Source organism: Cydia fagiglandana, chromosome 13 (genome assembly GCF_963556715.1).
Source record: "Cydia fagiglandana chromosome 13, ilCydFagi1.1, whole genome shotgun sequence".
In the NCBI taxonomy this organism is placed as follows: Eukaryota; Metazoa; Arthropoda; class Insecta; order Lepidoptera; family Tortricidae; genus Cydia; species Cydia fagiglandana.
Genome location: NC_085944.1, coordinates 18,929,433 through 18,942,286, shown reverse-complemented (window position 1 = coordinate 18,942,286; position 12,854 = coordinate 18,929,433). Strand labels below are relative to the sequence as shown.

Here is a 12,854-nt window from a genome sequence, read left to right as displayed (position 1 = left end):
TATTATGTGTTTATATGTATTTTTTATTGTTTTTATGTGCTTTTGTATTTTACTTTTATATTCATGTTATAAACAACCTAACTTAAGACGAAAAATAAATAGAGGAGAAATAATAAATAAATATTAAAGGACAATTTTACACAGATCGACCTAGACCCACAGTTAGCTCAATACTTGTGTTGTGGGTACTAGACGACGATCATATTATATGTCGTACGGTAATACTTTTATACATAGAAAACATCCATAACTCAGGAACTAATATTTGTGATGAACACACAAATAAATGCCCTTACCGGGATACGAACCCGGGACCTCCTGCTTCGCAGGCAGGGTCACTACCGACTAGGCTACGAGGCCGTCAAATTCAAATTAAAATCAAAGTCAAATTGATTATACATATTATCCAGTTTTCACAATAGAAATGAAATTCTTACCGGTAAATTCAGCATGTAAAATCAAATCACGAGCTATAAAAACGTCGTAAATAAAACCATTTAAGGAATACGATCAAAACAACGTCATCATTATAAATTCAAACGAATCTTAAAATCTTCGGATGAAGTCGTTAATTCCGAAAATTGAGATAACGAAACTCTACTGACTCCAGGAATCCTTTTCACTTGGTTTGGAGATCTTAGTTTTTCTCTAGGGGCGACAATTTTTGCGTTTGAGACTGTTCGTACACATTTAGGTAATGAAATCCTAATGAAGCTAAGAAATTAATTAAAAGTGGAAAAATCACCTATAAGATTCATCAAGAACTGTAATACTCTAAGAGCTATTTGCACCATCACACTAACCCAGGGTTAAGCAGTTAAACCGTTAACCCAGTGTCAAATTGTGCTTGATACCATGGCAACACCTGGTTTAACCAGTTAACCCCGGGTTAGTGAATGGTACAAGTGGCCCTTACGGTAGTATAGTAGGTTAGCGTGGTAGTAGCATCATTCAAAATGACGCTGTATTATTGGTATGGATGCTGTTTCAAATAGTATGTATGTAGGTATTATGTGCTAGCACAGTATATTTAAATAAATAGTACTACGTTAAAATCATTTCATGACTATTTTAGTAATAGTATTTTTTTTATTAGTAAAATACATAAGTAGATATATATGGAAGTTTGTAAAATATTAAATTTATATAGCTTCTGCCCGCGACTTTGGGCCCGATTCGGATTATGAAATAGACATCTATTAGTCATCTTTTAGACATCACCAAGATACGATAACGATATGTTTAAGATCTAACCTGTCAAATTTGATATTTGCGCGATTCTGGAGATACTCTTGAACTATTTCCACAGGATATGACTTAGAGATCTAATTCACATCTAATAGATATTTTACTCTATCTAACGTAAAAGTGACATTGGTTGCCCGAATTGCGCTGCAAAAGAGAACTAGTTGATATCTAAACTATAACGTATCTAGAATGGATCTAGATGACGAACGTGTCATCTCTTGTAAATATCTTGAAGTTCGAATACAGTCTGTCTGACAAAGCAATGTAACTGCTAAAACTACAGAAAGGTAAAAATGTACCTGTATCTTACATTTTATTGACATTTTACGTTTCTCAAAAGTATCTCTTCCTGTACAACCATCTTAATTATGGCGGCGCCTTATCTATAAGATCGATTCGCGGCAAATTCGAACCTTCTTTATGAAGCCCGTATCTGAAGACATTAATTTTGAAACAGTGCCATCTCTTGGGGAAGAAAAGTTTGAGCAATAATTTATCTGATTTAACGCGGATTAGATTTTGGCACTTACTTTACAATATATTATAAAAATCTATAATATAACATGCATTGCCAACGAAAACCCTATTATCTGCAGTTCTATTTTACGTAATTTATAATTAGAAAAAATAGGCATAGGTCTGTAAGTGGGTCTCTATTGTTTGCCAAAAAGTTTTTTAGTTTTTTAGTTAGTAGTAGTTGTAGTAGTAGTAGTTAGTAGTAGTAGTTTGTAGTTAGTAATAATTTGTTTGGTTAAGAAACGCGTAACTTTTCAGCACTGCCATGAAACTAACCTAACCTAACCTATTTACAGAATAACCTTGCGAAAATCCTGAAAAGTATACGGTTTCAGTTTTAGGACTAATGATAATATGACAAACAATACATTGTGACTTAAAATTTTATGTGAAACAAAGGGGCCCTGTATGTAAGTGTGTAAATGGAATGTTTGCCCAAAACCTTTAAACAGTGGTTAGCATAGGACCTAAGAAGTACTTATTACTACTAAATATTAAACCTTTTCTAAAACATTCGCCTTCCCGTACAATTGAAATGTCCTGTTTGCATTCTCCGAGTTAAGTGTTTGCCAAGAACGTGACAAACATTTGAGGGATATTCAGTACAGTCGCCATCAGATATATCGGAGCGGCCAAGGTGTTCACAATATCTGAACACGCACTCTAACGCCCTGGCAATAGCGTTCAAATTTGTGAGTACCATAGCCGCTCGGGATATATCTGATGACATTATGAAACTACACAACGGGACTTAATCGCGTATTTAAGTTTTAAGATTTACCTCCGACGTTACGACGTGACGTTTCGACGTTCCGAAAGAATATCAACAGTCGATAAATCGAATATCGTTAGTGTTGTGTGTCGACAGAGTGACATATAGTGCGCAAAACGTTCAAACTGATAAACAAGACCAAGTGCGGGTAGTTCGAAAAACTCGCGCGGCTAGAAGATGTTGATGTCAACTTAAGCCAGTCTTCTCCGAGACCACGGGGACAACGCCGTCCTCGAAACGTCGGAGGTAAATCTAAAAACTTAAATACGCGATTAAGTCCCGTTGTGTAGTTTCATAATATAATGTTAAATAATCGTGAAAGTTTAAATCAGTGTTATATCTGATGACGACTGTACAAAGCGTGAATTCGACTGTTAAGTATAAAAGCCGTTAGCAGGCTTAAAGCCAGAAAATTAAAGTAAAATAAAAGAATTATGTATGACACGCCACGCGAAACTATTGATGGAATATATAATTCTATTTTGTGGTAATTTAAGGCTTTAGTAATAATATTTCCATTACGTAAGATTCGTTTCTTTTGTTTTGTAAAAACTGTTCTAGAATTTGAACACAGCAGACGTGTTAAGCCGTCGTTAAACGCCAGAGTACTTAATTTCAAAACCGTGACGTCTCTAAAAAGTTACCCAGGCATTCGCTCCAACTTTTCAAAGTGAAAGTTCTCGTGTGAACTCGCCTTATTTCCAACACAAAGGAAAATTATGCTAATTACCTGCAACATATCACGTACAAACATAACTTTGCTGTTAATGACATCAAAATCTTAATTGCTTCTTCCTTATTGTCTGAGTATTATGCCGATTTTGATTTGAAAATGATATTGTTGAGGTGTAAGTTTAAGTTTGCCTAGTGTGTCAATGTTTGGTTAGAGTAATTGTGTGTCTGAATAAACATTAAGTGTATTTGTTTAATGGATGAATTATAAAATCATGTGAGAATATCTTAACGCAATATATTAAGGATGCTAATTATTGTACAGTATGTACTATATCAGTCGAGTTAACAAACATATTTACAAGCAAAATAGTTATTTACGATACTAGTGCGAAAAATAATGTCCTTCCCATAAACAGCTCTTTATATAAAATTATAAAATGAAAGCTTTTGAATAATTATATTCTCACCGCTTAAGTCTCCCACTTAGTAACATAAAAGAATGAAGTATTAAAAATTCAAATGATCCGTAATGAAAGGAAATTCTAATATTGGCGCTTCATTCACTTGCAGATGCGCTGCTGCATTTTTAAATATGTATTAAAGATGTTGGAAAGTGGTTAAGAAATGAAGAAAATGGAAAGAATTTCTATTAACATTTCTGCTGGTCATTGCGGAGCAAATAAGGGGTCGCTCAACTTTATCAACGATATAATATTAAAGATTTATATGTTTCTTTAATAAAACGTGACCAGCAATATTTATAAATTCAGAAGAATTTTAACTTTGGCCATGCTTAATTAAAGTACTAGTTTAAGAGTAGATAAGTTTAGGTACAATTTTGGTGCCGTGACCAGGATGAATTATATAAATATTTTATTACATAAAATAACCTATTTGGCTACAAATGCAAAGGATTTTTTTAAATCTGTGCACGTATTATTTACCTCTATATCATGGTAATATAAATTTAGTCAAAATTTCTTCCACTAAGGCAGCATATCAAAAATTCCGCCACGGTACGTTGGCACCTCACGGTGCGGGGCGAACTTAATGACGCGAGTGTGCGCTCGATTACAGGCCGTTCACAAACGCTTATTCCCTGTTATTGTAAATGAACCAGTATACCTTTGACATAGAAAGGTGATTCGAGGGTTATTGCTTCAGTACTGCGGTGTAGAAATGCTGCCAACAATGCTCTAAAAGTGAAAAAATCCGGGTATCTATATCAAAAATCCCGCCACGGTACGTTGGCACCTCACGGTGCGTGGCGAGCTAATGACGCGAGTACGCGCTCGATTACAGGCTAGGGTGCTTCTTATTTCATCGAAATTATATTTTTCTAAGTTCTTGATGTGATATCTACCACTAAAAAAGCCAATGTAATTTTTATTCACAATTGTTATATACATTTTAGGGGTTGCTACCGCACTTTGAACATTTGGACCCTGCGCGCAGCTCGACACAATTCACGTGGGGTTATTTTTGAGCTCTACGGCTCGATTCGGAAAATGAATTAGAGACTCGCTGGATATGAAATAATAAAGATATGTGACGTTCCACTGCAAAAGGTACCTTATGGCGGCTGGAGCCGCGATTCGGGAAATGAATTAGGGATTAACTAGATATGAAATAGTGAAGATATGTGACGTTCCACGGAAAAAAGGGACCTTATGCCGGCCGGCGCTTACGTTGCATAGTGCCGCAATTATATTGGTGTTAAAAATAGCGTAAGCGCCAACCGCCATAAGGTACCTTTATCCGTGGGACGTCACATATCTTTACTATATCGTATCTAGCTAAACTCTAATTCATTTCCCGAATCGCGCCGCTAGTCAGGCTTTATAGTTATTCTAGTATGTTGGGCCCTTTCAGGAATGAGACGAAATGTTTTTGAACGTAGCGCACACTGTTAACTGTACATCGGTGGACCTTATGCTTTTTGTAATAAGGTCCACCGATGTACAGTTCGGAGCGTTGCTGTTTGTACAATCAGATCCAGGGAAATAATCAGTGGGGAGTGTTTTGGCGATCTTCATTTCTTTTATCCTCTTTTCGTGATCCCTGTCAGTTAATCTAGCGTTTATGGCATGAGAAATATAAGATATATATTATATAGGTATGTTATCTCTGTCTTTTACATGGATAGAAGCGTAATAAATCGTCGTCGTCGTAAATTTAAGAGTTAGACTAGCTCTTGTCGGTGTAGCTCTCTCCATTTGACTCTAACCAAGGCCGCATTCTTGATTTCCTTAAAAAAAAATACAGTTTGTAAATTTAATACGGACGAATATTTAAACAGTGGTTAGCATAGGACCTAAGAAGTATAAGTATATTGACATAGATTTGCTAAGAAATGTAATGAAAATTTTAACCACACAAAATAATTCGGCCCGCAATCTAATGCAGTACAGAAGTTACGTTATTCGAGCTTTTTAAAGTTACTGTCAACGCTTGTTACTGCTTAACGTGATAAAGCGACTGTAAAATTGTAAAAATTATGAAAATAAATGATATGAATATGAATATAAGAATGGGCAGTAGAACATTTAACACAAGAAGCACGGTCTCCCAAAACATTGCCATATTTTTTTTAGAACATTATTAGAATTTAATTCACTCGCTGAAGGGCGCGTGGGAGGCACAATATTTCAAGATTACTGTCATTTACATAGAAAAAGGTTTCCTTGACCCTGACAGAAAGGTCTGGAGGTTTTGGAGATGTAATATTCTGCCGGACACATTTTTACGGGTACGTTTTAGAGGTCCGTGTCGAAATTGGCCAGCAAAACGTTAATTTTACAATCAATTGCCAATATGGCAATTTATAATTTGAGCTTTGATTTGGGAGCATGGTGGTGTCTAAGCCAAGTTGAACAATAGTGTTAAATAATCAATTTAATTTAGTTACTCTTTTTTTTAGCCCGTTATAGTGTCCCACTGCTGAGCAAAGGCACCCTTGATCTCGACAACTCCCGTTGCTGTGCTTTTTCCGGCCAGTGTGTGTATTATAATGAAAGTGTCTAAGTTGTCCCGCCATTTCCGTCTAGCCTGCCACGTCCACAGGTACTCATAAAAAAATAAAGTTAAACCAAACCAGAATCTTTCAGATTGTTAATTTTGGGTTTAATCACACTGTTTACACGTTTTCATTTTGCTCTTAAAGAAAGTAATATACTTACACACAAAAAACTTAATCTAAATTAAACTAAAGCCTAAAGTAACAAACAGATTTACTCTTATTTATTTGCTCTTTATGAGTATTTCAGGGTGGGACAAAGTTGGACGAATACATAAAAAAAAAAATTAAAATAAACACAAAATTCATTGTTGAACGCAGCGAAATAACGTGAACACCCAAACTGACCCTATTTCCATTCCTCCCTCGAGTAAACTACTTTCACAAAAACCTAGAATATACATGTAATCTAGTCACACATCCCCAGTGCCCCAGCTCTACTTAGAACAAAGAAAACTCCAGCTTTTATTTAGTTCTCACGCAAGTAAATGACGAACGCCAAAACGTGCCAAGGTGACGTTAATGAGTTACCAAGGCCAGTCGCTGGAGAGATGCTCCATATGGAGACAAAGGACTGTATAATATGTATTTAAGAACGTTTTTTGTGCTGTGAGAGCTTTGCATTTGAAGGTTCATGATATCTCTATTAAAAAACCAGGCAAGTGCGAGTCAGACTCGCGCACGAAGGGTTCCGTACCATAATGCAAAAAAAAAACGGAAAAAATGCAAAAAAGAACGGTCACCCATCCAAGTACTGACCACGCCCGACGTTGCTTAACTTTGGTCAAAAATCACGTTTGTTGTATGGGAGCCCCACTTAAATCTTTATTTTATTGGGCATTTCCATTTAAAGTTGTACCCTCGAGTTTTTTGCATGTCCCCTTACATTTTTTGCGTTTTACTCTTAAGACGAATTTTTTAACTAGGCAAATGATGTTTTTTATTGAAATATATTATATAGACACATCATTTATTAAGTTTAATGCACAATAAATCACTTTTTTCTTACTTAAAATCAGGTTTTTAGATATGATAAAATCACTCTGTAGTACTGTCCCCTTCACCGACTTCAATTTTTGATGGACTTTTACACATATTTTTTCTATGAATGCAACACCAAGTAATGCATTCCGGGCATAGTTTAAATGTTGGAAAATGTGTTATTGATGAAAAAGAGCTTTAAAAACATCAATAATAGGGTTTAATTTCGATAAAAACGTTGTCCCCGCGAAATCGTGAAACGGACATAGTCCAGGTTGGTTACGCAGTTTTCGCTACTTAGCGAAATACTTTTTACCAATATTTTAGGTTTTTTTTCATCCTGGAAACCCTGTGATCATAGATAAAGCTTGTTTAAACGTCAAATTTGATTTATAACAGTCAAAACGCAACCTCCAAGGCGTGCTGGTGTGTGACCGGTAATTTGACTCAATGTTTTGTCCGTTTTGTTCACCTGTTTATGCAGCTTGAACCTTAAGTAACTAAAACACTGTTAATATTAAATAAAACCATATTTCATATAGTTATTTATCAAGCACATAAGTTGAACATTGCGGTTAGTTTTGTATTATTTAGAATAGATTTAATTCTGGATCAGACAAATCGTTACGTCCTTTTGGTTACAATTTGAAGCGTAACATATAGCCGGACTAGAAAAATGTAACCAAACGGACACGGTAAAGTCGCACGCACATTGAGTATGTATAGTTTTTACCGTGACTTTGTCTATACTTATTTAATTCATGTGCAACCAATAAGTCATATTTTATTAAGTAATATTGAGTTTCTTATGTTTAAAACTCTATGTACTGATTTTGGTACATATTTTGTAGTCCTTTTTTTATTCACTGAGTATTTGTGTAAATTTTTGATTATTGTGATCTCGTCTTTAGTTTGTCCATTAAGTTACATGGGTGTCCATTTGGAAATGTCCCCTTGATTTCATAAGTATTTATTATTGTTTATTCAAAGTTTATAAACTAAAATATTTAATTTTTTTGACATTAATAACTAGTTTTGGTAATCCTAACTATTGTTATTCGTCACATGGCAGTAATGCCAATAACTATTTAATAAACCTAAAAATATCGCACGATTTGGGGCCACCTCGTAACCAAACCACCTAAAATTCCCTTTTATGAAAAATGTTTGTTCTAAATTGGACAATGATGATTGTTTTTAGGTTGTTTATTAACATTATTATGCTTTAAACATAAAAACATTTGCTTCAAGTAAGTATGTCTTTTATTGACTATTTCAAAAACCATTTGTAACCAAACGGACCGCAAAAAACCTCCCTCATCCTATTAAATATTAATTTTAACTGGTTTATGCTAAAAATATGACGATTCTCTTTTGTGTTTCGTAAACTAGAATATATTTACTCATAGAATCACATAAAAAAGTACAAAATAATCCAAATTTTATTTTCAACTCGTCAAGTGAGTCATGGTACAACTTTAAATGGAAATGCCCTATTCCGTTTTTAGTATTTGTTGTTATAGCGGCAACAGAAATACATCATCTGTGAAAATTTCAACCGTCTAGCTATCACGGTTCGTGAGATACAACCTAGTGACAGACAGACGGACGGACGGACGGACGGACAGCGAAGTCTGAGTAATAGGGTCCCGTTTTACCCTATGGGTACGGAACCCTAAAAAAGCACCTATAGGAAACCGGCGAGCGTGTATGAGGAATGTTATGATAGTGAACGAAGCGAAAGAAGTATGTCAGGATCGTAGCAAGTTGAAAACAAAAAAAATACATGGTATCTACCCCTCCGGGAAATAGGCGTGATTATAATGTATGTATGTATTAAGAATCCAAAAGCCGCTCTTATGCAATCAAAGTTACGCTTTTAATTTCAACGACATGCGTATTACATGAAACTTGGCTTTAACATATGGAATATTCGGTGCTATTTTTCGTTGCTATAAATTGTTATATGTACAAAAAGAAACAGCTAAGTAGTAGAAATTTTGTACGTAATATGTAAAATTTCTATTTGCTCTAATTTCCTTTGTATTACCATTTTTCACCCAGCCATAACCGAGAACAATCGTAATATAATCGATAACATAATTGATTAAAAAGTATGATTATCGTAAACAATGAAAGTAGGTAAATAGGTCAAATTCTTTTCGTTGTTTTTTTCTGACCACTCTGTTACGCTTCTATTTTTGTCTTTTATCAAATAAATATTTTGGAGACAAACAAGACAACGAAAATAATGTTGACCCAACTGTTAAAAATGAGTGTCATGTCATCTGAGTGTGAGTTGTTTTAGCATTTTTCACTACTGCATCAATAGCAGTGTGATCTAGATAGACATGTGTCCGCATATCAATACATCAAAGAAACCCTAAATAAATCTGGCAACTGTTGCATCTATTTATGTGGAGTCATTGGCATTTGTAGTATAAAGGTGACAGTCCATTTCCAACGACAGCTGCATTACTGTTCATTTTACTATGGAAATTGACAATGACAGCGACGCGTTCAGTACCGGTAGTGCAGCTGTGAGGAATGGAATGCTACCATAACGTTCGGTCGTAGGGAACACAGGAGTGAAAGTATCGCAAATATACACACAACTTTGAACATCTTGATGATGATTCAGCCTATAAACGTCCCACTGCTGGGAACAGCGCGAGAGGGCTTGCGCTATAGTCCCCACGCTGGTACAATGCGGGTTGCGGACTTCTTATTCACTTAGTAATACTGGCTATTTTCCACAAATCGACATTATTCCTATTTTGCGTGAAAACGAGGTAGCACTACCTCTAGCAGTAACAGTAACAGTCTCTTCAGGTTGCTAACTGCCTCCTTCAGTGTACACGAAGTCCCTAGGTATTGGTTCGTATACTTCTACCTGTTTACAGTCAGTGTAGGAGGATGTGTTTTGCTGTTTCTTCTTCCATGCACGCTCTGCACATGGGGCTGTCTGTTTTACCCATATTGTAGGGGTTTGTTTAGTGTGTTATGTCCTGTAATTAATCCTACTATTTTGCGTAGTTGGTGTCTGGGTATTTTCAGTATTATTTGGTGGTGTTTTAGTTCCGGTAGAAATTCTTTGGTACCTATGCCTACATGTGTTAATTTCATATTTATTTATTTCTCATACATTTTTGAATTTCCATAAAAAAAATACTCATGCTTTATGTAGAAATCAAAAAGAAACATACCCACTAGGCCATTAACGAATCTCAGCGCATAAAAAAGTCAGCCAACCAACGACAGCGAAGCTCTGTGACAAATTACGACCCGTCGATTTATCCTTTTCGACCTCTTTTTGGTTAATACTTAAGGGAACAAGGGTTTCATGTAATGTACAGCGACAAGCGGAAGCATGTTTAAGCCAGGACAAGTCGGGAAAAAACCGGCCAAGAGCATGCCGGGCCATGCTCAATTCCTCAGTGTAGGGTTTCGTAGCTACCAGTATGTCACAATAGGCTGCCTTGAACGGGGGCTATTATTACGTATCATGTGCCCTATAGAGTACAGGTGTTCCCCGAAATCTTCTTTTTTTCTTGTATATCTTTTTACTACTTTTTTGGCATGGTAAAGATAAATATAGTTTATTATTTATGAACGTCAAATGTCAAAAAGCTACACTGGCTCCAACTGTACACCTCTGCCTCGAGAAGATTTAAGGAGGAGGATGTCCCAATATGGGATGGGCAATAAACTCGGCGGGACACATCTTTTCAAAACATTACATAAGTATTATAATAATCATGCATTACGAGTAAATAAAAAAAATTCGTGGTTGAGTTATATACTCATATCCATGCAAAAGTGCAGCTTTCTAGCACTAACCATCACGGAGCACGGTTGCAGACAGACAGACAGACAGACATGGCGCAACTACAAGGATTTCTAGTAGACTACAAAACGCTAAAAGGGCCATAATAAATGCCAAATTCAACTTCTGTATGGAGATAAAAAAATTGTATTATTTAGCTTGACTTCGCTCGCCATTCGCGTCTCCCTAAACTAAAAACTATCTTCAATTCAACACAGGAAAATCTTTTAAACCGAAACTAATATCAATGAAACTGCCTACTTTTAACATATACACCTCAATTTACCTATTATTTGTAGAGTACCAACTTGGCAGTTTGATCGCTTGTTCTTTGATTAAAGTCAAAGCAAAGTCGTTTTATCGCAACTTAATAACGACGCTTATCATGAATAGTGGCACAACTCAAAATGAAATGCTATTGCATTTAATATTCTATCTTTTACTGGTAAGATTTAAAATTGAACGGCATTTCATTTTGTTTTATGCCACTATTCTTGATAAGCATCGTTATGTCTCTTCGCGAGTTTGCTTGATATTTGAAGGAGATTATTAAACACTTTGGTGTGGAATAATTATGCCAGTTACTATCAAGATGTCATAGAGAAAGCTGAATTGATACTTAATTGATACCGAAACCATTCAATATAAAGGCCTAAGACTTCGATAAAATAAGATTAGATCTGAAATAAAGATTTGATTTAACAAAATTTGTTTGTCCTGTTATAATATTATTGATGGAAATTTACATCAGCTCGTTTATTTTAAAAAGATGAACCGCTTTCATTAATCGAACGCTTTTATCCAGATTATAAATACTTACCTAAGTATAATTTGATTACATTAGGATTTGCCAGCAATCAGAAAAAAGAAAATAGACAGTAAAATTTTAACATGTTTATTTGAATGCCCGAAACTAAAATGTAATGATAAAAATTTTGTGCGATTTATTACTAATAGCTACTTAAGTTATAATTCTAGAAAACAAGTAATGTTGCCGTCCCCCGTTTTATCAAGGTGTGTGGGCCACTGGGCCCGCATGCACTGATGCTCGTAAGCAAATAAATACCTACCGAAATTTCCGTGATTAATCTTTAACTTTCTGGCCGCGACATTGGCGGTGCCGGAACAGCCGGTAATGCGTACTTTGTGGTATCATGCGCTATTTATGGACCGTTTACGAGCTAGATATTATTAGTCAGAGAGATGAAAGGGATTAATTATGGTTACGTTACCTTGAAGGAGAGCTAGTTAACTAACTACTAAACTGGAAGTTTTGTTTTGTGACACTCAATTTGTTTTTGTGAAAAATTCAGCGTACAACTCTCAATAGCCAATCTCGAGTAAAAAGACGATTGCGAGAAAAACGTAAAAACAGTTCAAAAGTGTTTTGTTTTCTATGATTCAATTATTATTACAGGCAAACAAAGTAAAGCATAAGTATATAGGTATTTTCTGATATAAAATATTAGACTTTTTCTGAAAGTACTGGTCCGAAAATACAAAAAATCTAAAATTGCCAGTTTCTTTGCTTTCGTTTCACGGCAGCAATGGTCTTAAAAACCTATACCTGATTTAAAATATTATATTTGATGTTTACATTGTACAAACAACAATCATAACACTTACGGCTCGATTCGGAAAATGAATTAGATATCTTTTAGACATCATGAAGTTACGATATGGATAATTTAAAGATATGTGTAAGTGAGATATGTCAAATTTGACGTTTCCGCGATTCTGGACGTTCCTCTTGAACGATTTCCACAAGTTATGACTTAGATATCCAAGTCACATCTAGTCGATATCTAATGTAAATCCCT

The 12,854-nt window shown here is 35.3% G+C and overlaps 1 protein-coding gene across 1 annotated transcript in view; it reads right to left on the bottom strand.

Annotated features, from left to right (window-relative positions):
- Positions 1–12,854, bottom strand: part of LOC134670407 (UDP-xylose and UDP-N-acetylglucosamine transporter) — a 288,518-nt gene that overhangs the window by 28,428 nt on the left and 247,236 nt on the right. The gene's annotated exons all lie outside the window — the stretch shown is intronic.